General features: G+C 40.4%; 1 protein-coding gene across 2 annotated transcripts in view; it reads right to left on the minus strand.

The window, feature by feature from the left end:
- The window catches only part of enox1 (ecto-NOX disulfide-thiol exchanger 1), a 142,058-nt gene extending 115,285 nt beyond the window's left edge, over window positions 1-26,773 (minus strand). Inside the window, exon 1 of one of the 2 annotated variants that reach the window (XM_077215214.1) lies at window positions 26,580-26,773. The gene's annotated coding sequence lies outside the window, so the exon portion shown is untranslated. The remainder of the gene's footprint in view (window positions 1-26,579) is intronic. The other variant, XM_077215216.1, reaches the window with a different exon arrangement.
- Window positions 26,774-27,819: the final 1,046 nt, after the last annotated feature.

Raw genomic sequence — 27,819 nt, forward strand, 5'->3', positions numbered from 1 at the left:
GTTTGTACGCATATGAGCGGATGCTGAAAATAGACAGGCGGCAAAACAAACACATTAATCGATACTCTTGCGGACGGATCGATGCATCGAATCGTCGGCTGTATAATCGATGCATCGATACGAATCGATTAATATTTACACTCCTAATCTTTCATATTCAATTTATGCAATTTATATTCAATTCCTCATCTGTCTATTTCTGTCTCCTTTTCCTGTTAGACATTTTGCTGTTATTGCACCAGATGTATCAGGTCGACGTTTTGTTAAATTTTCTTGTGGATAAAATTGAAGTGTGTGTGTGTTGGGGTAGGGGGGTTAGGGTTCTTATTGTCTTAATACTTAAGATGTAACATAAATGTTTCACAGACTAGGCTTAAGCCTAGTTCCAGACTAAAATGAAAGCAACTTGCTCTGAAATATTTTAAAATATGTCAGTGCCAAAGTTTTGTCTCAAGATGCACACCAGTAATTTTTATTAAGATTTACCAAAGCTACTCAAATTTTCTAATTTAATTAAGGCCTAATCCTGGCATAATCTAAACCCTGTCTGTGAAATGTGTTTAATGTATTGTAATAGAGATCTGTAGTTGAACATTTGCTCATGTTCATGTGTCAAAACAACAGTGCAACGTTATATTTAATGCAATGTTAATTATGGTTCAAATTTATATTAAATGACATAAGCTCATCTTCATGTAATTTCATACATGTCTTTGAATTATGTTTAAAGTGTACTGTCGAACGTACTGACAAGCATATGGTAAACTAAATTATACTTTAATGTCATTTCTATTGAAACTTGTGTCATGTATATTTAAATATGTTTAGAATTACACATTTGTAATGATGAAGTTGCAATTTAGTTAATTTAAAATATATTAACTTTAAATGTAATATCAAATAACCCTAGATACAATTATAACAGAACAGAAATGAACTTTGAATAAAATATAACCGAAGTGCATATTTTAATACAAGCCGATTAAATTCAGTTTATGTCCCACCTGGTTCCTGAGTGGAAAATAGCACGTCTTGGCTTGAATTTCCAAGTGGAGCACACGGGAAGAACTGAAACGAATGTGATGAGTGGCAAAATGTAGGACAAACAAGTTCTGCATGTCATGGAAAGAAAATTAGAAAATACTGCTGTTAAAGCAGAAACAAGTGTTGGGGATATGCTTGCCAAAATGCACATATGGTAGAGCGGTCATGTTCAGATAACCCACTGCTAGATGAGTAAAAACTGCGTAGCGCCTGTACAGATGGTGGAGAGCAGTGGGTGCTCTGTGACTCTGAAGGGAACGGCTCATTAGCTGGAGGACTTTTGGGTGAGAGGTGCATTCTTTAGTCGTGACTGCATGGAAATTCATAAACACTAATGAATGAGAGTTAAAAGTCATTTAAATAAACAACACTTAATAGCAAAAATCAATCAAATAACACTTTAGGCATAAAAGGGTTGTTAACCGTAAAAGGAAAATTTTGTCATCATTTTCTGTTGAGCACAAAAGAAGATATTTTGAAGAATGTTGGTAACCAGAGAGTTGACAGTGGCCATTGACTTCCATAGTATGTTTTTATGTAAATTTCTTCTAGTATATTTTTGGTTACCAACATTCTAGAGAATATCTTCTTTTTAGTTCAACAGAAGAAAGAAACTAATTCAGGTTTGGACCAACATAAAGCCTCATGCACATCAGGACGATTATCGCGTGCGCACTTTTATCGCCAGCGTATTTCGACGATATGTTTGTAGCCGCTTTGGCGTTTGTCATAAAGTTCTTTGTGTTCAGACACCAAAGAGACCAGCAGCTCTACATTCATTGCCTCATTACATCTTTTTCTTCGTCTACTTAAATCCTCTTTGTCGTCTTCTTCTATCAGTGTGTGCTCGGCAAGAGCGCGATGTGAACCCGAAGCGTTTTTTAAGAATTACGATTTTCCGCCTGGCGTTTTGCCCGTCGGTGTGCATACTCACATTGGCGCCCTTTGTTTGGTCACAAGGTGTTAAGCGTCGGTCATAAGCGCGCGTGATAATCGTCCCGGTGTGCACAAGGCTTAAGGGTGATTAAATGATGACATTTTTTATTTTTGGGTGAACTGTCCCTTTAAGTGAGGTTTATGGCTAAAATAAGGGGAAAAACAGAAAACCGGTCTTATTATTCCACATTATGTTGCTTAACGTTAATTTCTTTTATTGAACAAGAATACTGATTATAAACTGGTAAATCACTTTAGCAGTCTGATGATGAATTACCTGGGCATTTTTCAAATGGTAGTGCAGACACACTGATTCACTGAGTTCAGTGTGTGAATTGAATAGACTTGTGAAATAGCAGAAGAGCCTTGTGATGTCAGGCTCAGGGCAGAGGAAGTGTTCGCAGAAAAACAGCCGCCAGCCTGAGGTGCTGTGTCCTCCATTCATCATGATGTCCATGAACAGAGACACCTCCTCTAATGAGCACCTCTTGTGGCAGGGCTGATTCCTCTTACAGGCTGCCGGATGGAGTGTATCTAAGAGATGTGATGCTTCTGTCATGATCAATCAGCTTCAGTTAACAGGAACCTGCAGCTCACTACCTTTTTTTTCTGGTTAACATCATTTGCCAACAAGGCTCTCCCTTACGAAAAAGAAGTTTATTCAAGTGTTCTATTAGTATACTTCTTTTAAACTAAAAATAAGAAAGTATACTTTCAGTTTTATACTTAAAAATATACTTGAACATCACTTAAGTATACTTCATAAAATTAACTTGAAGTATACTTCTTTTTTGTAAGGGCTACCAATCTTTCACCAAATACAAAGATCAGTCACCCAAGTGAACTGCATAATTGTTTTACAATGTTAAATTACTAGCTTAATAAGCAGAGACTATAAAAAGCTATTTGGTGCATTCCCTTGAAAAGTGTCAAACCTGTGGTGCTGTCAAAACCTTGTTCTGATTGCTTCCCAAAATGTATGTGTTCGCAAGTTCCATCAATACACACTAATTAAATGATTAAATGTTTCCCGAAACCGTATTTCCATAGAAACAAACAGCCTTTCAAACTTGTGCGGTTGGAACTACAGCTCTCGACCAGAAGTATAGTTTCTTGTTACATGAAATGTGGATTGAAATAAATCATGCTCTTTAACAAAATAAGCAAGATAACATGTAGTACAATCTCAACCCAAGCTCATTGATAAAAGGTGCATGTACATGTTTTGCAAAACGTAAAAAACTTACGTATATATACAATTCACTGCAGTTTCCAGCTGAAAAGAGCACTAAAGGCAGACATTTTGACATTTGCATCACATAATCAGCTCCATGACTTTTCTGATGTAGTAAACTTGCTCTGTAGCTCACCTGGTACAGCAATGCACATGTGACGTGGAGCACTCGGTAATATATTTTTGAACATGATAGAGCATTAACCCTTTAGCACCAGACACATCAATTCTGAACTGCCACAACCAACTTAATAAAACATTGCCAAATTCTTATTCATCTGTTTATTGCATAAATCTGAACATGCATTTAGCGCCACCTACTGGACATTTCACTTTGAATGTGTCACGAAAGGTGCAAAAACAAACGTAAAATAGCGATATTTCTCCAACAATCCATCATGTACATTATTGTATGGGAAAAACACCCCAGTCCGACAACTGCAACACTATCTCAACCAATGGCATGGGTTTGGGGCGGGACATGAGTCTGTATGCCTGGCGAATGGCAAATGGAAGGAGTGTTTGGGAAGCCTGTTTGAAAACAGACAGAACTAGCAGTTAATAAACAAAACTGCATGCATCGCTTTCTATGACGAGTCATACTGTATACTAGGCTACTCCACAGTGTTTGGCATCCCGCTAAGTCTAAAACAGTCTGATTATAAACACTTAGTAGTGTACACTAGTACCATAGTGAAGGATATAACCAAAACATGGTTTGGAAGTAGGGTTGCCACCTATGTCTGATAAAAAACCTCGACATATTGATGACCCGGCCACCGCTTTGCTTACAAGTGAAAATGTCCATTAGATATTAGACCCAGAAGACAAAATTGGCCTTTGTGCAGTAAGATTGTGCATAGTCGTGAATATTTTAAACATCTCAAGTATTCTCACTTATTTTACTTAACTTATAGCTTACCTGATTGCTTAGATACTGGTGCTTGCTTTTGCTTCCTCTAATGTCATAGAGGGATGACATTAGATTTGCATTTACCATACATTAGCCACATCTATAGCCACTTTGATTTAGTATGTCTCAATCAGACATTGGAATAACAAAATCATACATAAATAGGCCTTAGCTTAACTAGTCTTCCATGTATACTTGGCGTTTCCCTTTGCTGCAGCTATCAGTGGTTTCTGTTCTTCAATGAATGTCTTGACAATTTGAAATTCAATCTGACCTGAAGGGTCAACATTAACGCTAACGAACGACGTTGACGTACAATTTTCTTCAATGCTTTTATAATTGCCGCCTGTAGTAACTGGCTAGCTGCCAAGACAGACGCGCTAGATGACGTAGCCTACGTCACGTCACACGTCCCAAAGCCAATGATAGCGTATTATACACACAAGAGACACCGACCACTCTGTGCACAACGCATAGGCTATATCAAGTGGAGAGAAAATAGTAAATTGTACATACATATTCACGTAGCCTTTCGAAAACCTTTCGAAAACGGGAGAGTGGATAAATTTCCCGGGACAGGTTATTAAAAAGAAGGACAATCCCGGTAAAACCGGGACAGGTGGCAACCCTATTTGGAAGATGGATTCATGATATACTACATTTTTGGGGGAGAAAAGTTGTGTACCTTTAAATTACAATTTGTTTAGAATTAACAGAAATTGCATCATGTTCAATGATGCATGTATGAACATTTAAAAGCAAAATGCACTTATCTTTACAGATTTAGAAAGCATAAACTTGAAAAAGGCCCATTAAAATTTTGTGAGGACAATGTTTATTGCTATCCAGCCTAAGAAACAAAAGAAGCTAAAACCATTTACTCTGCCATCTGTGATTATTTTGGTATAACTTTGCCTACATTGCTAATGATACAGAACTTTCTCATACTCGCGTTAGCTGTATTGAAAGCCTTTGTTTAGCTTTGTGTAGCTCTACCCACAAAACATGTTTTACACACACTGAAAATAGCATTAGCTTGATCTGATTTAAAAGAGATAAAAACATGCCAGATGGGCATGTTTTCATTCCAAGGCACACACAGCAAAATGTTGGCTTAAATATTTGGTATCATAGATCGCCTCAGATATCAGCCAAATGGAACGAACATCAGCCAATTGCAGATAACATATTTAGCATGGAGATTGGCTGCTTCCAATCTATAGGCTAGCTAATCAAACTGTCTACCCCAACCAATCCCCTAGCTAGTTAACAAGTGTACTTATGCCAAAATGCACAGCAAGTATATTAATTTTCTGTTTATGTTTATGGACATGTTGTAATCATTTTTCCAGTCACGCAATCATACTTGAATTATTTTCGGGAACTTTCAGAGACATTGTAGTTAAGTGGCGTCAGCATAGAAGCAACCCAAATTCATTGTTGATCAGAGTCAAATGAATTCAAATGACCTGGTCTGATCAATGAAGGTTAGCTTGAAACCCTCTCTTACTTTGTCACAGTATGTTTTGAGTATATTGCCAATACCTTCACCTGTCCTTACTTGACTGATTTCAGAGATCTGGTGGCCCGCGTTTGTTCCAGAGGTGTATAAACATCCAAAAGTAAGGTAAGCACAAATAAATTGACTGCTTTATTTGAAGGTTCCAGCTTTTCTATGCAACATTAATTTCAAAACAAAAAAACAGATGGGGTGGTTTTGTGTGCTTGTCAAAGTCAATGCATCATCTCTAAAGAGAGAATACAAATTATGCATTGTTTACTGTAAACACCAGGTAGGTCGAAACAGTTGCGCAACTGCACAAGCCTATTCTACGAATGTCTCCAATCCAGGAAATCTGGTCTAATTTCTCCCCCAGGCACTGGAGATGCTATTGATTTGTGTATCTCCAGAGTCCTAAACCCAGTCTAAGAAGAGCAGAATACATCAAAGCGCATTTACGTCTCACAAAGACCGCCTTGAAGATGCGCTTGGCTGCTTCTTTGTTATCTCCTCATCCCGAGAAGTTCCCTTTTGAAGCATCACTTTTATGTTTGCAGCACAGATGGACCTTGTGTCATTAGAGATTTACGAAATGCTTCTGACCTATATGTGCTTAACGTATTTATATCTCAGATCACCACTGCATTTAGAAAATATCACTGTAGAGGTCAATCTAACCTGCTTTCAATCTAATGCTGTCAATATGTAACAAGCACTAGCACATTTTGCTAGTGTGAAATCAAATGCATCCATTCAGAGTGATTTCATGTGACTAATTCCCATATCTTTCTTTAGAATAATTCATGAAATGGATTGTAATGAACCTATTTTTTATGATCGATAAAAACAGTATGGATACACCAAACAAAGAAATTCCACAGACAACCCCCATTACCATCCCGAGCACGCAGCAGCATTATGGAGGTGGACGTCCCACGAGAATATAACGAGACGCCATCCAATAAAGAGGATTATAGATTCCAGTCTGTGCACCCAAGTGTTTCCACTGAAATAACCACCTCTTGCAAAAGTCATTAAAATTGAAACCATCTTTACTTAAGGATATCACCATACAGCACATATTACCCGCTGAATGAGTGGAAAACAATCTCTACCTTGACGTGCATTAGGCTCACACTGGAATGAAAAGTGTGCCTTACGCTGGAAGATTGCATGTGAGGGTCAGTAGTGTAAGAGTGTGAATGTGTGTTTGCTGTGGAGAGAGAGAGAGGGATTTTCTGGGTTCACATTGCTGGGTAAACATTTTAAATGGTGACTGTAAGCTACCGTGAGAGGGAGTGGGATAATGTTACACATATTTGTGAAGACTATTTTTGGCTGATATTCAATGGTTGATGAAACATTCATGGGGAAACACCATTGGCCAATGAAAAAAAAAATTTGTCTAAGCCCTTTGGGCCATTATATTGTATGACGCCAGTCTTGAATTACATTAAGAACTACTGTTTCCTTGAAAATCACAGTTGTACCATTGGGAACCTCGTTTTGGTCAACGAAAATGAAGAGACATTTTAGCATAGTTTTTATTTTGTAAACCACATTAAGTCTCGTTTTTATTCGTCAACAATATTGCATTATTCATTTAATTATATTCATCGTCACATGAACAGCATTGACGTTGCGTCTCGTCTCGTTTTCGTCACGTGATAAAGGGTCGTTGAGTTGACGACGATATTTAGTCATAATTTTCGTTGACGAAAGCAACACTAATTTCGGCAATCCTATGAGATCATTACAAATCACATTGTACGACATGGATCTAATAAACATTCAGTACTACATGTATGTAGACTGTACGATGATAACACCTATTGAATCGTAGGTTACGACTCAAGTTAATCTAGAAGAATAAAACGTCATCAGCTCGTGCTATGGTAAACAAATAGAGCAAGATGAATCGCACTTTTGGCAATTGTGGTTTTTATGTAAGCTGAAAAAAAAGGAGGAATCAAGAGGGGAAAAGAGGACAACTCTGCATGCCAATCTTGCACATGAAGCTTCAGGTAAGTAGTTTTAAGTTTAAGTGCCATGTTGAGTTGATCAATACGCCATTTCATTTTGCATTTTTATTGGCTAGTCAGTAGCGTAGGTCGTAGCAGCAAACACATCTTTGGTTGCAAGACCGTGACAACAGCCGTCTTTGAACCTCTCTCACTGTACGACGTAGGACCACCGTTTAGGAGCCACGACCACAGAAATCACCACAATTGGTAATCTTTAGTTGGGACAGCCCAAAATAGTACAATGTGTACTATGTACAATGCATTATTGGATTTAACTTCATGGCACCTGTGACAGGAACACAACACAATAGTGTTTGTCGGTGTAGAAATATACAATACTACTTAACATACACTAAACAAGAACAATATTACTTTTTGGTAACATTAAGTCTTTGTGAGTATTTTTCACGATAGCCATTTATTTATGAAACAGAGCACTATGGTCTCTCTCTCTCTGCATTTGTTGTTGTGTGCAACCAAGCAAAGAAACTACAACAGAGAGATGTGTTGTCTATTTATTGTCTTTTATTTTTTCAGAGAACCCATTCTTTCTCTCTCATCACATTCAATTCAGGCACAAGCTCACAACTTGGCTGAAACGTTTCTTTTGCTGTGGTGCTGTAGATTCAGTAGCGAAACCCGTAAACGCTGTCACTCGCAGAGACGAATGAAGATGTCCAAGAACCGTTAATGAAACTAAATGTCATGCAAATCATTTGGTTCCGGTATTTCTTTTATTCCCAATCTGAGCACATTTAAATAAAAACTAGATATAATTTACATCTGTATGCTCAAAACGTTGGAAAAGTGAGTGTCACTTTGACAATGAGTTTTCATTCTGAATGACGCATGCTTCAGGAATAAAATTACAACGGCAGTGAGGTCTGCACCTCAAGCCTAAACCCTCTGAACGCCTGAGATCTTCATTGCATTGGAAAACACACTCTGTAGTCCTCAGGTGCTGCAAGCTGCTGCTCTTTTATGCTTGAGGGAAAACTGAGTGAGTGTGTCCATATAAATAGTTTGAGGTAGATTGGACAGCAAGGGAGGTTTGCTCATGTTTCATTTATGAAGCTCCAATAGAAAAACACTTTGTTGGTGTTTCTTTGTTCTTTCTTTGTTGGTGATGACCTTGTCATCAAAAATTAAAAATAAAAAAGGACTGACCAGTCAGACCAATTAAGATTCAAGCCTTCCAATGAGGCTTGTGCCTGTTGCTTAGCAACCTGTTAAATTCCCAGTTGAGAAGGTGTCAGATCCATGGCAGGTACATGTGTACATCGGCCTTTAGGTTCTGATCTCTTCCTTTCATTGATGCTCTCTGCCTAAAATCACAGGTGGTTTAATTCATCCATCATGAAAATACAACACTTAAGGCCATTGCATACTGAGTCCGAATTTCGTATGCGGTTTTTCGTGTTCGTCAGCCTAAAAATTCGTCACGAGTCCGATGCGTATTTATTAAACCTTTGCGGAAAAAAACGCAACAAATACTAAATGGATTCGTAAAGCAGTGAGGATGTTTTGTTGTGATGATGGTAAAGTCAGTGTGAATTGGTATTCTCAATCCATTTCGCTGGAGCAAAGTGAAATATATTCATGTGAAATTGGAATTTTAACAAGTGAAAATGTTGGATGGGAATTAATCGGATGATGAACCGAGCCAGACCACGTGTGAGTTGTGTTCTGAACGACATACTATATAATAATATACACTTATACTATGTTCTGTACTGTCTACTGTATGCATTTTAAATGGTTATTTTGTCATCCAACATTCACTGTCATGTCATGACTTTTTACATTAATTCAACTAACAACTTATCAAAATAAGTTAAGCCTTTTTAAACATTATTTTTAAGTTATACAAGATTCAACTCGTTTTTTAAGCCAGTGTAATCTAATTTCCAATTAATTAAGTGCATCATCCAGGTATTTGAAGTGCACTTTTTCTTTTTGAAATTCTCAATGTGAATACATTACTCACACTATTTATACTGCAAAATTACATATGTGAATTAGGAAGCGCCTAATAACTACATTTATACAGTATATAATAGCTTTTTTAACAAAAGTAATTGGGGGGAGGGGGGGGGGGGGCAAGTTGATTCAGGTGAACATTTTTATTGAATATTAAGATGACAAACATTTTTATTTTCCCGTGGAATAATGTGAGATGATGAATTATTCAGAATATGACGTACAAAATGCACTCAAAAATTAAATAAGGTCCAATTGTTTTCCAGATAACTTCAATGTGTCTTTACTTTTTTTTTTTGTGATAACAGGGAAAACTGATTTTGTTATATAATATAATCATATCTGATCAATCACTTTTAAATAACAATTAACTATGATTTCAGTTGTTACGTTTAAGTAAGGAGTAGGATTAAGGGGTGTAGAATATGGTCATGCAGAATAGAGAATTGATATGTGCTTTAAAATTACTAATAAACAGCAAATATCCTAGTAATATGTATGCTAATAAGCAATAAGTTAATAGTGAGAATTGGACCCATAAATTAAAGTGTTACAGTTAATTTTTGGGTTCAGGTGGGTTACTGAATATTTTGAGATTAAAAGACACTAGGGATGGGCGATTTGCTGTCATATTGTATAACTTAATTTGAGGTTGGAACTACTTGATATGAAGGACTCATTGTCCATCCCTCACTAGTGTGCATGTCATCAGGTTTAAGGACATGGGTTGACTGAAGTGGTGCAGTGTTTAAATGTCAAGTATTGTTCCATATGCAGAAAAAAACTTGTTCCCAACATTTAGTGTGCGTGCCAAAGTTCTGTGCCCGAACAATTGTCCCTCTCAGAGATAGAGAGAGAAACACTAGAGCTTCAGTCTACAGATGACTCACTTTGTTCCCTCTTTTAGGTATTTGTCTGGCCCTTTCGGGTTAGATTTATCCCCGAAGCAATCTAGGAAAGAGAAATGGAACTGAGATGAGATGAGATGAGATTTCGACTGTGTGGTGTACCCGGCTCCAACACTATCAGTGCTGACGTTGTTTCATTAGAGAGTTCAATGCAAAAGGCAGTCTGTGTTTACTGAGGCCATAGTCAGAGGCTCTCCTCTGATCAGTCAGCAGTTCAGCTGGAAGAGAAAGAGTATAGCCTTTCTGCTTACTGGCTATTAATGTCTAGAGAAATCCCATCATCCAATATGGAGCTCAGTGCTGTGGAGCTGTGGGCTATTCACAGACCCGTCTTCATCATCTCCCAACACCTGCTGCAGAGCGATAGGTTAAATCAGGAAGAGCCCTAAAATCTAGTTATCTGGCTGAGATATAACATAACCAGCAGCCTCAACAATGTCAGAGCACTGAAGTATGATACTTATAATAATGAATTTTTTATTGAGCAAGTACACCACTGTTCAAAAGTTTGGGGTCTGTAAGATTTTTTTAATGAAGATCCAAAAGTAGTTTCTGGAGGAGCCTTAACATTCAGCCCTGTCAAACATCATTACAAGCGTATGTAGTCACTGCGTAGTCACTGCGTCCCTCCTCCTCCCGATCCCCTCCTCTATTTCTCGTATTCTTCCTCTGCACGGGGTTTAGCTCAAAGCTCGAGAAGAGCCTCGGGTTTGAGCCTCCTTTGAGGACAGCAAGCCAACTTCGTTTACCATTAACTTTTAAGACTGAATGGGCAGACAGACTCGTAAAATATTTTCAAAAGTCTCTTATACTCGCCGAGGCTGGATTTATTTTACCAAAAATGATTTAAAACAGTACTATTGTGAAATGTTATTACAGATTAAAATAACTGTTTTTTATTTTAATCTTTTTTAACCCTTAAATTAGTGTTGCCACCCGTCCCGGTTTTTCCGGGATTGTTCTTCTTTTTAACAACTTGTCCCGGCAAATGTATACACCCTCCCGGGACACTGAAAGTCCCGGTTCTCTTGAGAGAGTATCTCTTGTACTGCGTAATATCTTACGCTGTGGGGAAAACCTCTTTTAGCATGGCTAATGGCTGACCTGTGGCAACAGCAGCAGCCTATCGAGAAAGGCCCTGCGTGAAGTAATACCTAATGGGGGCGCTGCGCGCCCATTTCGTCACGTCCCGCCAGAACAGGCGTGGCCTTGGCCTATAAATACGGCTCGACAGGCTGATACAAACTGATTTTCATCTCTTCAGCGAAGCACTACTGCATCGCTGGATCCCGAGTGAGAAGCAACGCCGTCTGAGAGTAAGCCTTCTGCGGGACGAGCCTTCGAGCCTGAAGCCGCTGGCCTTCACCTCGCCGCCTTCATCCGCCGTACCTGCTATGCTTTCGGCGTCAATATCCTTTTCACTGTTCACCGCTGCGACTCACACTCTCCCTCTGTCTCTCTATTCTAAAAGAGCTAGCATCTTTTTAAAGATGCAAAAATCCTGCGGCTCGTGCCGAGCCACACTCAGCGACGGGGACCGTCACGTCATCTGCGTTTCCTGCCTGGGTGAGGATCATGCGGCTCTCGCTCTCGTCGATGGCTGATGCCCTCACTGTGAGCTACTGCCGATGGTGACTCTGAGGACATACTTCAGTGCTCTGACATTGTTGAGGCTGCTGGTTATGTTATATCTCAGCCAGATAACTAGATTTTAGGGCTCTTCCTGATTTAACCTATCGCTCTGCAGCAGGTGTTGGGAGATGATGAAGACGGGTCTGTGAATAGCCCACAGCTCACCGTGGCTGAGAGACACCTGTGATTGACGCTGTCTGAGATGACGGATTCGGAGCGCTCTGTGTTTCTCGACGTCAACGGGCCTCTTTGGATCTGCCGTCAAAGATTTCACGGACAGAGTCCAGGAGGTTCAAAAGACATCAAAGGCTATGAAGCACTTCCTCCCGAAGCGCTCTAGCTCCGTAGCAGGTCACTCGAAACAGCCGTCTGACGGAGCTCACAGCCACAGCCTGCACTACCCGCCGCTTCTCAGCGCCACCAGGCCCTCCTCAGCGCGGGCCCCGGCCGAGGATCGAGATCAAGCCCGAGGTCTCAAAGCCTTCCTAGCCTTCCTAGGAAAGCGACGGTGTTCAAATCTCGCTGCGGCCGGATTTTCACCGAAACGTTTCGCTCGTCCAGTTCCATGCGATGTGACTGTTCCAGTGTATTTAGCAGTCAACAAGCCTGTTCATTTGCTCGCTTGCCTGCACACAAAAGCCCTTTTTACGGCTACCCAGATAAATCCAATAAAGAGTGTATTTTCTGGTGTTCCGGCCAAGGCCGATGGTGTTATGAGTGTTGTAAGAATGCCCACGTCTCAGTGCCCATTCCCACACACAGACACTGCCCGGCACAGTTCAGGGCTAGCACAAATGAAATCGACTCATGTCGATTGTGCAAATGTAGTGAATGTGCCCACGACATAGTGCCCACAAACACTACACGATGCGTGTCCCACGGTTTCTGTAAAAACAAAACCAACACACATTCAGCCAGTGCAAGCCGACGGTGTTTTCAGTGCAGTGAATATACCCGCTCTCCCGTGCCCACATTCCCTCACAGACACGCTCAATCCCACGGGGCTATGCCGCGGCCAGAGCCCGGATCTCATTCTACCTCTAGCTATTCACGCAAATGCGTGGGCAAAGCTTCCTGGGGTATCAGAATGGGTGTTGAGCACTATAAAAAGAGGCTATTCGCTACAGTTCGCTCGAAGTCCCCGCCGTTACACGGCGCGTGTCGAAACCACGGTAAACAACGAAGTATCTCATCTACTTTGAGCCGAAATAGCGAAACTACTGAGCAAAGGGGCCATAGAACCTTTATCTCAGGCTCAGAGCGAAGGCGGGCTATACAGCAGATATTTTCTGCTCCGAAAAAATACGGGGGTATCAGACCCATTCTAGATCTGCGGCAGTTGAACAGAGTGCTTTTGAAGCGCCAGTTCAAAATGCTGACAACCAGGAAAATCCTCACGCAAGTTCGCCAGGGAGACTGGTTCATGTCAATAGATCTGAAAGACGCCTATTTCCAAATACAGATTGCGTCACGTCACAGGCAATTCTTGAGATTCGCCTTTGAGCTGTCCCTAGCACCCAGTACATTTACGAAGTGCATGGACGCGGCTCTCGCACCCCTGAGACTTCAGGGCATGCGAGTTTTGAACTACTTGGACGATTGGCTGATTCTAGCTCGATCACACTCAGAGCTCATAGAACACAGGGCCACATTACTCGAGCATCTCGAGGATCTGGGTCTTACAGTCAATTGGGCGAAGAGTTCGCCGTTTCCCAGCCAGAAAATTTTATCTTCTGGGAACAGTGCTGGACTCGCTGTCTATGACAGCACGTCTTTCGCCGGAGCGCGGACTGGACATTCAGCGCGCCGCGAAATCCTTCCGCCGCGGCTCTATAGTCCCGCTCAAAAGGTTTCAGAAAATGCTGGGCCTCATGGCCTCAGCATCTTCGGTACTTCAGCTGGGCTTGCTTCGCATGCGCCCACTGCAGTTATGGCTGAAAGCGCGAATTCCACCCCAGGCATGGACCTCTGGTCTGTTTCACCTCAGGGTCGACATGAAATGCATTTCGGCTCTGGAACCTGGGAAAAAGCCGACTGGTATCAGTCAGGCGTGAGTCTGGGGACTCCCTCGAGTGTGACGGTGGTGTCCACTGATGCCTAAACCTCGGGATGGGGAGCGCTGCTCGAGGACAGACCGTTCTTTGGCCAGTGGTCAGAACGGGAGAAGCTTCTACACATAAACTGTCTGGAAATGCTGGCAGTCGACAACACGCTATGGCGCTTTTGTCCCCAGATGAAAGGCCACCACGTCCTAGTCCGGTCAGACAACATGTCAGTGGTGGCATACATAAATCGCCAGGGCGGCGTCAGGTCCCGAAACCTTTAAAGGCTGACGGAACTCCTCCTGGTCTGGGCTCAGGACAACCTGCTTTCACTGAAAGCAGCGCATGTGCCTGGTCACCTGAATCTGGGACCAGACAGACTGTCCAGAGACAATGTCCCAGCAGGGGAATGGTCGCTGCACCCGCAGACGATCCAACTGCTGTGGGAGACATTCGGCAGAGTGCAGGTGGACCTGTTCGCGTCCCAGGAAAACGCTCACTGTCCAAACTTTTTCTCCAAGAGCCGGGATGCGCTGGCCCATGAATGGCCCCGCTGCCCCCTCTATGCTTTTCCCCCCGTCTCGCTCCTGCCTCAAGTGCTGGAACGAATCAGGGAAAACGGATGCCCAGTGCTGCTCGTGGCTCCGCTCTGGACGAACCAGATTTGGTTCCCAGTCCTTATGCGGCTGACCAGCACTGCCCTGTGGCTCATACCGGTAAGGAGAGACCTCCTCTCTCAGGCAAAGGGCTCGATTTGGCATCCTCGCCCGGATTTATGGTCCCTACATGCATGGGCCATCAACTGGTACCCGCTAACCTCCCGGAGGGAGTGTTAAACACGATCACACAGGCTAGGGACCCGTCTACTAGATGGCTCTACTCCTCGAAATGGTCGGTGTTCTCTACCTGGTGTCAAGCTCAGGGCTTTTCACCCGTAGACTGCGGGGTTACTGTAGTGCTCTCCTTCCTTCAGGAGCTGCTGGATAAGGGTAGAACCCCCTCCACGTTCAAAGTGTACGCGGCGGCCATAGCGGCGTTTGCAAAACCGATGTCTGGCCAGTCACTGGGGAAAAACGACCTGGTCGTGCGATTCCTCAGGGGAGCTCGGAGGCTGATCCCTCCCAGACCCCCCTCAGTCCCTGTGTGGGACCTTTCTACGGTTCTGGAAGCCATGAAAGGTGCTCCATTCGAACCAATCCATTTGTCAGACATGAAACACCTGTCTTTCAAAACGGTATTTCTTATGGCTCTTGCTTCAATAAAGCGCGTTGGGGACTTACAAGCGCTTTCAGTAAGCGTGTCATGTATGGAGTTTGGGCCTAATGACTCAAAAGTCATACTCAAACCAAGGCACGGGTACGTGCCCAAATCCCTCAACACACCGTTCAGGGCCCAGGTTATTTCCTTGTGCGCCCTCCCGGTGCATGATGAGGAGGCGAATGCTAATCTCCTTTGCCCCGTCAGGGCGCTGAGAGCTTATGTGTCCCGCTCGTTTGACTTCAGACAGACCGAGCAGCTCTTTGTTTTGTTTGGCGAACGCTCCAAGGGCCGCATCAAAACAGAGCCTATCCAGATGGATAGTTGATGCCATAGCGCTGGCTTACACTTCTAAGGGCCTGCAGTGTCCTTTGGGTGTCAGAGTGCACTCCACGAGAGGCGTGGCCTCGTCGTGGGCGTGGTCTAGTGGGATTTCCTTGCAAGATATCTGTATGGTGGCGGGCTGGGCCTCGCCGTCTACATTTATAAGGTTTTATAACCTAGAGGTTCCCGCCTTACAGGCCAAGCTGCTGTTGGTCTAGAATTCAGTGCTATCTGCCCCCGCTGCACCGGCGCAGAATGCTGAGTTTTGCTTGTGCATCGCTCAACTGATCGATAGAACAGCTTCATGGGTGTTGAATAACCCGTACTGTTACCCAGTTCAGGCTGAACAAGTTCACTCTGTCTGCGTGAAACACCTTTAACATAACTAGCTCCTGTAGGATGCTATTTCATGGGGAATGATGCTTGCAGCCTCTCTTCTCCGACTCTCTGTGAGTCTATGGTGATTATGCACTATATGAACCCCGGGCTACTGCCATTGGGCCTTTGGTGTCGGATCCCAGTACGCACGGCGTGTTGCATTGTGTTCCCCATAGCATAAGATATTATGCAGTACGAGAGATACTCTCGTAAGAGAACGTACTCGGTTACTAACGTAACCTCGGTTCTCTCTAGAGAGGGAACGAGTACTGCGTATCTTGCCGTGCATACAACAGCGCTGGTTCGCTTCAGCGATGAAAACCAGTTTGTATCAGCCTGTCGAGCCGTATTTATAGGCCAAGGCCATGCCTATTCGGGCGAGACGTGACGAAAAGGGCGCGAAGCGCCCCCATTGGGTATCACCCAGGGCCTCTCTCGATAGGCTGCTGCTGTTGCCGCAGGTCAGCCAATAGGCACGCGAGCCATCTTGCCTATGTCTGCATGCTGTCGCAGCGCGTTTTACATTGATTCAAAATTAAGGATAATTTTTGGGCTTCAATATCTCGTGGAAAAGAGGTTTTCCCCATAGCGTAAGATATCATGCAGTACTCGTTCCCTCTCTAGAGAGAACCGAGGTTACGTTAGTAACCGAGTACGTTTTCAAAAGGCTATGTGAATATGTCCTGGTTTTCGAAAGTCTACGTGAATATGTATGTTCAAACAGCACGCACGCCAGAGAGGTAGAGAGGCGAGACCTTGCGTGCGTGTGCTATTGTGCGTCTCATGAAGCGCATGTAAGCATAAAAAGACAAAAGAATTACAGGAATACTGGATTCTAAACCTCAAAGAAATGCCACAATCAAGACCTCGAAGCAGATATGAGGGAGAAACACCCAGAAACGCCTCATATGTGCCGCTCCCAGTATAAGGGTCTTTCCTTACCATTAATGCTTGGAAAACATTAATGCTTGGTCTCCTTCGATTAATAATAATGGCCAGTGCGGTGGCTTGGATATACGTAAACCTACCAACATCCGTCGCCAAGATTTTTGGAATGACTTCGCGATCGTGAGAGGAAAAAATTTCGTTTTAGTCGCACAACATCGGTTAATGGAAATGCCGTCATTTCGCAATAGTTTTGTCGTCATTTAGAAAGAATCGCAAAAGTTTTGCGCAAATCTGTAATGGGAAACGCACCTACTGTCATCAACAAAGCTGTTTTCCCCAGTTCATTCAGCATGTGGCTTATTTTCGCGATCTCAACCATATTCTCAAAACTATCATTTTCAACGTCTCCAAAATCAATATTTTGACTTCTGACAGCTTCTTCACCAGATCCACCATCAAGTGACTGTGGCACTAATATTTGATTGTGCACAGTACATTAAATCGCTGAGCCATTTCATATTTGTTGATGATACTTGTATTGTTTTGCCTCCTTGAGGAATAAAGGTGAATTGAACTTTTTGAGTCATCAGAGATTCACTTATTGTTGCACAGAAAAAATAAATTTGCACTATTACATAGCTCGGGTCACTAGCAACCCTATACCGTTACCGTATACCTAAAACAGACTATATTTGTTTCTTGTTATATTGTTTATAATGAAAAGGTTATAATAAAATAATGAAAAGATTGATATCTAACTTTAAAACATGAATTAGAGGGAGGGTAGTGAATGATGTCCTGGGTCGGTAAAGGTATGTATTTAAGGGTTAAAATGTAATTTTTTTCATGTTAGGCAAAGCTGAATTTTCAGCATCATTACTCCAGTTTTCAGTGTCACATGATCCTTCAGAAATCATTCTAATATGATTTAGTTCTCAAGAAACATTTCTCATTATTATCAATGTTGTGTTGCTTAATATTGTTGTGGAAACTGAGATAAAAAAAATCAGGATTCTCTGATCAAGAAAAAGTTCAAAGGAACAGCATTTAATTGAAATAGAAATCTTTTGTAACATTTTATTTGTCACTTATTTACTGTCACTTTTGATCAATTTAATGCATCATTGCTAAATTAAAGTATTAATTTCTTTCAAAAAACAATCTTTTACTGCCCCCTAAAATTTTGAACTGCAGTGTATACTCGCTAAATGGAGAAATTGGAGGGAGAAATTATGTAACTTGCTGAACTAATAGCATTTGCATTCACGTATAAGTATGTTACAAGCCGACGGTGTGCACGTGTCAGTGGTCCAGCGCTCCTTATATCTCCATTGTCTCCCCTCCCCCACCTTTACAAGCCTTTGTCCTTGAACAGGACAGAGACAGAGGAGATGAAAGCCATCTTTGAAAGGGTTTCATACCTTAGGATATCTGTGCAATCGTGCAGTGACTGTCCATTTATCCTTCATACATGGAAAACATCTAAATCATTTCAGGTCGTGAGAGATTTACAGCCATCATTTGAACATCGTCTTACTGTTAACTCTGGATGCAGGAAAAAGCAAACATTTAATCCATGTCTATTAGTCCATTTAAAAAATTTAAAAAAATACTAAAATCTGGAGAGCAATGTAAGTTGGCTTTGGACACAACGAGTCCAGATGTGTTGGACTGCAACACCGTCCGTGACCCCATTTAGCATTTGAATTGATCACAACTGTGTGTGTGTTTCCCACCATACAGTATCACCGAATGGAGATTTCCTAATAAATAGTATATTAAAATCCTGCTGCTTAGTTGTCATAATTTTCTGCATCAGGGCAAATATATTGTATATATATACACTTTCTGTGCACTTAGAATGAACTCACTTTTTCACTTATTTGAGTTGTGTTTCAAGCTCTAAAACCTGGATTAAAACCAAGACCTGATGTAAAACAAGGCAATAGCACAATCTGATACTCTCCGCCTGAAGAGATAGTATCTTATTCAATCTATGCATGTCCAATGATGCAGTGCAAGGTCAGGACAGTGGCTGCCACAACACAAGCGTGGAAGACTTCGTATTGCAAATGAAGCTGGAGAAAAGGGACACAAACTAAATACACAACATTTTAGTGTGAATAATAAAATAAAAACAATTTAGTGTGAATTCTGTCCAAAAGACACGTGTGTGTGTGTGTGTGTGTGTGTGTGTGTGTGTGTGTGTGTGTGTGTGTGTGTGTGTGTGTGTGTGTGTGTGTGTGTGTGTGTGTGTGTGTGTGTGTGTGTGTGTGTGTGTGTGTGTGTGTGTGTGTGTGCGTGTGCGTGTGCGTGTGCGTGTGTTTGTGTGTGTGTGTGTGTGTGTGTGTAATAAGGTGTGTGTGTGTTCCAAATGAGAAGGAAAATCATGCAGTATTTTTTTTTCTTCCCCTTGAATTTGGGGTGTGGGTAATTGGTTTCATATTGTATTATATTTATATTATAGGGTTTAAATGTATGGAGCCCCTAAAAGGACATTTAGGGGCTATGTTCAATTAAGAAATTTTCGTTGAATGTACCATTATGTACTGTCTTGTTAAATGCCAATAAAAAAGATTAGAAGTAAAAAGAAAGTAATAAAGGATTGGAACAACATGAGGGTAAGTAAATTATGACAGAATTAAAAAAAAAAAATTGGTGAACTATCACTTTATTATGGAAGCTTGTTTCCGCCACAGAATAAAACATTTTAAAAGATAATTCTGACTTTTTTTCTCACAATTGGGAGTTTATATCTTGAAATTATGACATCTGAGATATAAAATCTTTTCAAATATAGTTTAAAAGAAGACAAAGACATTTTCATCAGTCATAACTTCTGGAAAAAAATATCGCAGATACTGGACAAAGATGAAACTTTCAAGATAGCATGTGTTTGTGCACGCTATCAAATAGAATATACTTTGAAAAGCTAAGCATTCGACTTTACGCATAGTCGCATACGCTAGCGTACCTGTAAAAAAACGCACCATACTTTGGGCTTAAGAGTCATTAAGCTGAGCTTAGTTTCTCCATATAACACAGAGTAACCAAATATGTTACTTAACCAAAAGAAAAGAAAATATAATTCAATAAAGTCCAATTTCCCAGCCAAAATAAAAACTAACTTAAAACGAAACACAGTAATTAAAAACAGAGCAATTCCAATACGGTCCTGGCACCATCGGTGCTCTGGCCCTAACAAGACTGTAATGACAGAAAAGACTTAGCCTGCAATGATTTCAGTACAAAAGTACCACGGTAAAAATACAGCATTACAAACAGAATGCTGAATGAAACCGGCAATATTTACAGTGAAAATAATGATGCCAAAAAAAACATTTTCCCAACAGTGTAGATGCAGACCCATAATGAGTATGTTTTTCCCTCTTTCTCAGCCCTCTTGCAGTAAAGCATGCAGAATGGAAGGATTGAATAACCAAATGAGAGAGACGCGCACAGCAAAAACCATTAACCCCCATTCCTGAAGGCTTCTGCATCACTGCCTGCTGCACTGTTTGTGTGTGTGTGTGTGTGTGTGTGTGATAATCTCTCTCTGGCCACAGGCTGGAAATGGGGAGACAGACCTTTCTGTTCCTTTTCCATAGCACCCCTGTCAGTGAGAGACTAAGCAAATGCACCTCTCAAGGAAAAGTAACATAGCTGAAGTCACGCAGCACTCTCTCCTGAAATAATAAATTAAAAAAAAGATTCCTGTGCAGTCGCCAAAATCTTGACTTTCCAACTAACATGAAAACCCAGGAGAGATGGAGGAAAGAATCGTCCATTTTAACAGCCAGACCCTGCCGTTCAGCAATCAACTAGAATGAAAAAACACTGTAAAAGCCACCCATGGACAATTAACTTTAGCACTTAAAATGTGTAATTACAACAAAAGCTAGTTGAATAGAAGGCACATACAGTCATTCACGGTTAATTATTGTAAACAGCTCTCTTTAAAAAGAAAAACATTTCCCCATTTCTCCTCATTGCTGTTTAATTAGTATAGCTGTGATTCTTTAATGGATTTAATTCAGAAATAATATTTTACATGGACGTCAAGTGGCAACTGGCAACCCAACATTAAAATTGTTTTATTGTGTAAAAGTAGACAAAATTTCCTCAAATGTGTGTGTGTATGTATATATACATATATATACACTGTGCACAATAAACAGTGTTTTATATATATATATATATATATATATATATATATATATAGCTTTCATAACTAGTTAGTTCTTAAGTTGCATTTATTCATGCATGTAAGCATTCATGCATGCATTTATATACTTTTCATTCAGTTACTTACAATTTGTTTGTAATTATGAGTGAAATTTGCTACCAATTTCTGAGCAAAAAGTAAACCCTACAGCAAACACTTTACAATAAGGTTTCATTAGTTAACGTGAACTCAAAATTAACAACACTTCTACATCATTTATTAATCTGTGTTAAAGTTAATTTCAACATTTACCAATACGTTTTTTTAAATCAAACGCTGTATTTATTAATGAGTTAATGCACTGTGAACTAACATGAACAAACAATGAACATTACATTTTTACTAACATTGACGAAGATAAAACATAACAAACCTAAATCATTGTTACTTCATGTAAGCTAATACATTATGTAATGTTTACAAATTAGACCTTATTGAAACAGTATGTAACCAGTAAACAAGTCCGCAACCCATTTTTGGTTTGCGACCCACCAGTTTGACTCCCACTGAAGCGGCTCCTCAGGTCCCGCACTAACCCAGCCATGTTTATTCAGAGATCTGAAAGGCAGCAAATTGCATTTCCTGCTCGCTTTATTCCATGGATCTCCATATAAATGAAATTATAACTTGTTTTATTGCCAAGCTTTACTCACAGCCTCTCCTGCCCCACCCTCCCTCCCTCCCTCCAAAGGATAACGCAGCTTATTGTGGCAGAAAAGCCGTCCCAGAAAAACATCCTAACATCAAAGGAGGCTTTCATAACTACTGCTTTGAGATGCAGTGAGATACAGTGGCTTCAGAAGACGAGTGTGACCACAGCCATTCGGACACGCCACATTGGGCCAATTACTGTCTCGTCAACAGCGGTATGATCATGTGTTAAAGTACAGGGGGTCTAGATTGGATAAATCTAAAAACGCCTAGTATTGCTAAACTGAGGAGACAGCTGGTATGGGGGCCAGCTGAGGAAAAGCATGCATTAACGTCACAGTGTTCTAAATCTGTAAGTGAAAGTGTGACATAACATATGAGAGGGGAAATGATTTAGCAGTTATACTTCAAACACACAGTCAAACAGATTGCGTGTCTGCAGGGCCGTCTGTGCAATTGGGTTGCCACCCCATGCTTGGGACGGCCCGGCGTGCATTCAGAATGCCTTTGCATTAACAGCCGACATATACATAGAATATATCAGCCATGTGCAACACGGACACACTATAATTTTCCTCAGTTGATCGTTACAATCTCTGTTTTACACCGATATAAGTTAGGATAATGAGAAAAGTAACTGTAGAAGAATTATCTGCACATGAGCTTAATTGGACTCTTGATAGAAGGAAAAAACACCACTGTATTTTTTTTTTTTTTTTGTGTGTGTGTGTGTGCAAAAATACTGGCCAGCAGTGAGACCTTTCACTCTCAACCCATTTGAAAAACAGAGCCTGTGGAAAGTATTGGACCACACTGCAATGCCAATTCCATTATTGGCGGTAATTTAATTTGAGAGGGAAGACATCAGTATGGCATTCTTTATAGTATGACTGCATTTGTAAACAATATGAATGTGTCAGGGAATGTTCCCAGGTTTTTCTTATGCTTTGTAATAGCTTTCAGGTCTAAACCGTAGTAGGCCTATTGGTATAATGCTATTAAATCATCACAAAGTGATGCTTTGCTTCATTTTCACGAATCTGCAATGAAGTCAATACAGATGGGAATGCTTATTACCATGAATTACTTTCAGAGAAACATGTGCAATCTTTTTAAGTAAAAGCTACAAATGGAGCAAATACGGGGTACACAGAACACTTGGAGCATATGGACACATGACACACTAAGTATTTGCCTGATATTTCTATTATACTCTAAGTCCACAAACAGTTCATATAGTTCTCGGTATACTGTTCCTTTGAAAGAAAAGCAGCATCAATAAACATGCTATGACTATCATCAGAGGCTTTTAGGAAGAAGATTGCTTAAAACAGCCAACTGCATCATTCTTATGGGACACTTAAGGATCTCCTTTTTCGTCATATAATGCATCAGTAATCTTTGGTTTTGTTTGCATTAATCTGACTGCGTGTTTATATTTATACCTGTTATGACCTGCATACATGGATTTTAGGCCCTGGTAAGACTAAAAGCAACACATTTTAAAAATATATACACTTATAAATAAATAAATCAGTGTTCACATTATATTCACTGTAATGTGCATTATATCACTAAAAAAAGGGGATGACAGAAGCAGATTTGGGCTCGGAGTCAAATCTCTTGTACTTTTTGCACCCCTAACTACAAGTATTATTCATAATATCATAATAAATAGCTAGCCAAGCATTCATAAAGTCAGTATTAAATATCATTATTTCTTTCGTCTTCACTGTAGGTCCAACTGCCAGCTCTGGTTAAAGTGTGGATTTGGTTATTTCGCCCTGATTTTGCTTGGCCATCCATAAAGAACTAATTTACTATCGTTTTCAAAATCGGTTCTTGTTGAGGTACTTCACTGACTCAGAATGGAAAATAATGTTATAACTATATCACATTCCAAGTTCAGTGCCTCATAACAATGACGGCCCCTTAAGATTTCTTGAGCACTTTCCCCCACTGTAAATAATAGGTCAACAGATATTTGCAGGCTGACTTTTGTTTATATTCCAATCTGAATGATATCAAACCATTTCTAATCATCAATTTCAACAGAAGACTGACTTATTTGTAATATTACATGCTGTATCACTACAGTTGCATTAATTATTCATTGGAAACCATTGCATATAAAGCAATGTGCTTATACAACTGCTTTTACACAAAGGTTCAATATGCAAGTAATTAAAATCAAGCAATTTACATTTTGGACAGAAATTGTCCAGCTGGTTTGTATTTCTTATCGGTCAACAGAAATGCTTCCAAAAGAAGCCAATGCATCAAGCTTTGCACGTAACTAAGCAGCGCACAGGCTGAAACAAGGACTGGAACAGCGTATATGAGTGGAGCGGAGTGACAGATATTTGGCCTTCCCCGCTGAAAGTGCTCTGTAATCACTCGACTCAAAATCCACTCTCGTTTCTGCTCAGCGCACAATTGTGAGAGAAGCCCAGCGCAGTGATTGCGAAATGTTATAAACATAACATACATAAATAATACACGCACTTAGAATGATACTTACAGCTTTCACTGTGTAAAGGTAAATAAATGTGACAGCATTTTTACTCAAGACAAATAGGCTACTCATTGAGCCAACCAAATCTGAGAACCAAAACAAAGTGTCATTTAAAATAAATCATTAGCCACATATTTAGAATGTTAATTTAAAGTCAGCATGAAACAGAAGTTGAGATATACCCCTTTTCCACCAAAGCATTTTGAGAGCCGCTTCGGAGCCGGTGCCTACTCGCGAACCAGTTCTTTATGTTTCAACAGCCAAAGGTTGGTCCTGGTTCTCGGCCAGGAAAACTGGTTCCAAAGCGGCACCAACTCTTTGCTGGACTAGAACCATTCTTTTACCACATCATGCTTACGCCGGGGGCTGGGGGCGGGTTTAGTGTTCTAAACATCTTTTCTGACCGCAAAGCCAGGAGAAATATTTGCAGAAACACGATGTAGTCCGCCATTGTAATTGTTATGCTTGAAGTTGGCGCAAGCGTTCCTAGTTTTTTGTCTTTTCTTTTTTTTATTGAAAACATTATGTAAGCAAAGAAGAAAATAGTCACAATATAGAAAAAATAAACGGAAAGAAAGAAAAGACACAAGACAGGGGTACATAACTAATCAGAAAACATTACATATCAAAGGAAAAAATTAAAAGACTTACATATTTCAATTGTTTTTAAAGCCTTCTTGGTAAATGAGTTAGAGATAATCCCAAAGTAATGTTGTACTTGCAAGCGTTTCTAGCCAAGACGTATGGCGACGTACACAGTGACATAACAACGTTGTTCGCTGGGCGCTGTAGTCAGTGGAAAAACAAACAGGTTCTGAGAAGGTTCGCAAGTTGAACCAACTCCGAACCAACTTTGAACCAGCTCCAGTTCCGAACCAGTTCTTTTTTGGTGGAAAAGGAGCAATAGTCGTTTCTTCTCTATTGTAATGTATAGATGAGTGAAACGGCTTTTTGAACAAGAAAAGATGTAGGGTGGGACTTGATTTTGTCCATCAGGAATTGATTGGATCGTTGTGTTTTGCTATTGCTGTGATGTCATGTGAGGGACAGGTTGCCACACCAGTCACGTCACACCAGTAAACACGTCATTAGAGAAGAGAAGAGAAGAGAAGAGAAGAGAAGAGAAGAGAAGAGAAGAGAAGAGAAGAGAACAGAAGAGAAGAGACTGCAAGAGGGAGGGGAAGTTATTTGATTAAAGATTAAAAGGGCACATGAATTTAAACAAAAACAAATGACGATGTGCACAGATAAAACATTTATAATAAACTGCTATATTACATAAAAAATAAGAATTGTCCATTTTGATTTCATAGTAAATTTAAATGAATGAAAAAAAATTGTTTTGTTTGTTTGGTATAAGATTAGTGTTATATGAAACGTACTTATAAACAAAGAACACACATAATACAAAAGTTGATAATCAGCTCGCTGAGAGATGACAGATGCGAGTAAATAACTTTGGTTTCTTGTAGCGTTGAGCCGCGAACTCTCTCCATGGTGCTGAAGCGGTTGCCCAGGTGACATGACGATATCAAGGGCATCGGCGTTTCTACAGAGAACCATCTGACGCTCGCGAAACCCCAGCGATTGATACACAAACTACACAAATGTCACGACATTCAACACTTCTCAAAAGAATTTAACCAGTTTATCTTGTCTTCAGACAATTTCAAAACATATCAAAGCCGATAAACGTATTGTTTGTGGCCGTCTTTCGTTTCTTATCACTAAATAAGGTCCTTCATTGAGTATTTCTTTCCAGTGAACTGTGTATCAAAAACAAAACATTTGCGCGCTGAACTTTCAAAACTGATATAATATTCAACATACAACCGCTTATAATAATCGTCCTGTCTCAACAAGTATTTCAACAAGTAATAATATTAATTCCGTCTCAAGTGAAACGCGCGCAATTTAGAAAATATATAGAGAATGTTGACCAAATGTAGTAAGCACGCGGCTTGTAAATGTTATTGATGCTTCGATTAGGGGAAACAGTGTGATGGAGCTCAGTTCAGTCTGATGAAATGAGAAGAATGGGAACTAGCAGACGCTATCAGGACTGGGACGGACACAAGGAGCGAATACGGACAACAGCAACACTGAAGAATGAAGAACGACTCTTACCGGTCAGAATCAAGCCTCTTCCGAGCTTCAGTGCGATTCGGCGGAATAATCCTGCTAAATAAAGGTGAATGAAGCTGAATGGTGAAACCCTGGCCGTCGTTGCTCTTCAGTGCTGCTGCATCTGACGGCACAGCTGCTGCTGCTTCCACGCGCTGAGAGCGAGAGACTGACTGAGACTGAGGCGCGCGCGACACGGATCAGCGTGCACGAGTCCACAGCGAACTGCCTCCACTGAACAGTTCATGTGCGTTTTGATAAAACTGATGCATATATATAGCCTATATTTTATTTATTTATTATTTTTTTCTTCTAAAACTGACAAAGAATCTAAAGTCACGATTGAGTCAGTTGTGTGACGTGTTACGTGACCGGTCTCTCGGTCAAGAAAAATAAGTTCTTACACCAGATATTTTTTTATTGACATTTTTTTTATACAGTAATTACAGTAAGTCATTCAGTTAATACTGTCATTCATGCGCGTTCACAAGTATACTATAGTGCGAGTCAGATAGTATCTTAACACGCAATATTCACTGCATGTCTTACTACTGAAATGACTAAAACTGAAACTTAGTGTGATTTTTTTTAGGAGTCTAAATCGAAATTTGCTGTTCTTTGGATGCATTCAGAAACTTTTCAAGATTTAGTCTTGTGACTTTAACATGATGCACGTATAGAATTAGTTGCTGTGATCTGTTTAATGCTTGCATCCATTTTAAATTTAATTCACAAAGCTCAAGATCACAGATACAGTGTGAGTGATTTTTAACAGAGAGGTTATTGCATATATTTCAGATCAGAGTCAGAGCATGGCTGGTCAGGGTAAAGGAAAAATCATGTGGTTATTGTACTCCCTCTGTTGGCCACTGCTACACACGTCTGTATTTGCTAAATGTTTTAGTTAGCCAATCAAATGATCAACTATGACACGTCATAAAATTACGAGAAAGTGATTGAACCATGATGTAAGGTAAAGCGGGAAAAAAATATGTTTCCTGACTGATTGGTCTTTGAATATCAGGAGAAAGTCAAAGGCAACGATGTATTATTGTCATTCTGAACATGTTTTCATTTGCATGACATCAGTATGGTGGATTTGATCAAACAGCCTAACTGATCTAAGAAAATACATGGGAATTTCACTATATGAAAGCCCTTCTTAAACCTCTATGGAGAATATAACTCAAGAACATTAAACCTTTAATCTAAATTACCTTAACCTAATTTATATTGTCCTGTC

The sequence above is a fragment of the Siphateles boraxobius genome, unplaced genomic scaffold (genome assembly GCF_051911475.1).
Source record: "Siphateles boraxobius isolate OS27281-9 unplaced genomic scaffold, OSU_SipBor_1 7, whole genome shotgun sequence".
NCBI classification, from domain to species: domain Eukaryota; kingdom Metazoa; phylum Chordata; class Actinopteri; order Cypriniformes; family Leuciscidae; genus Siphateles; species Siphateles boraxobius.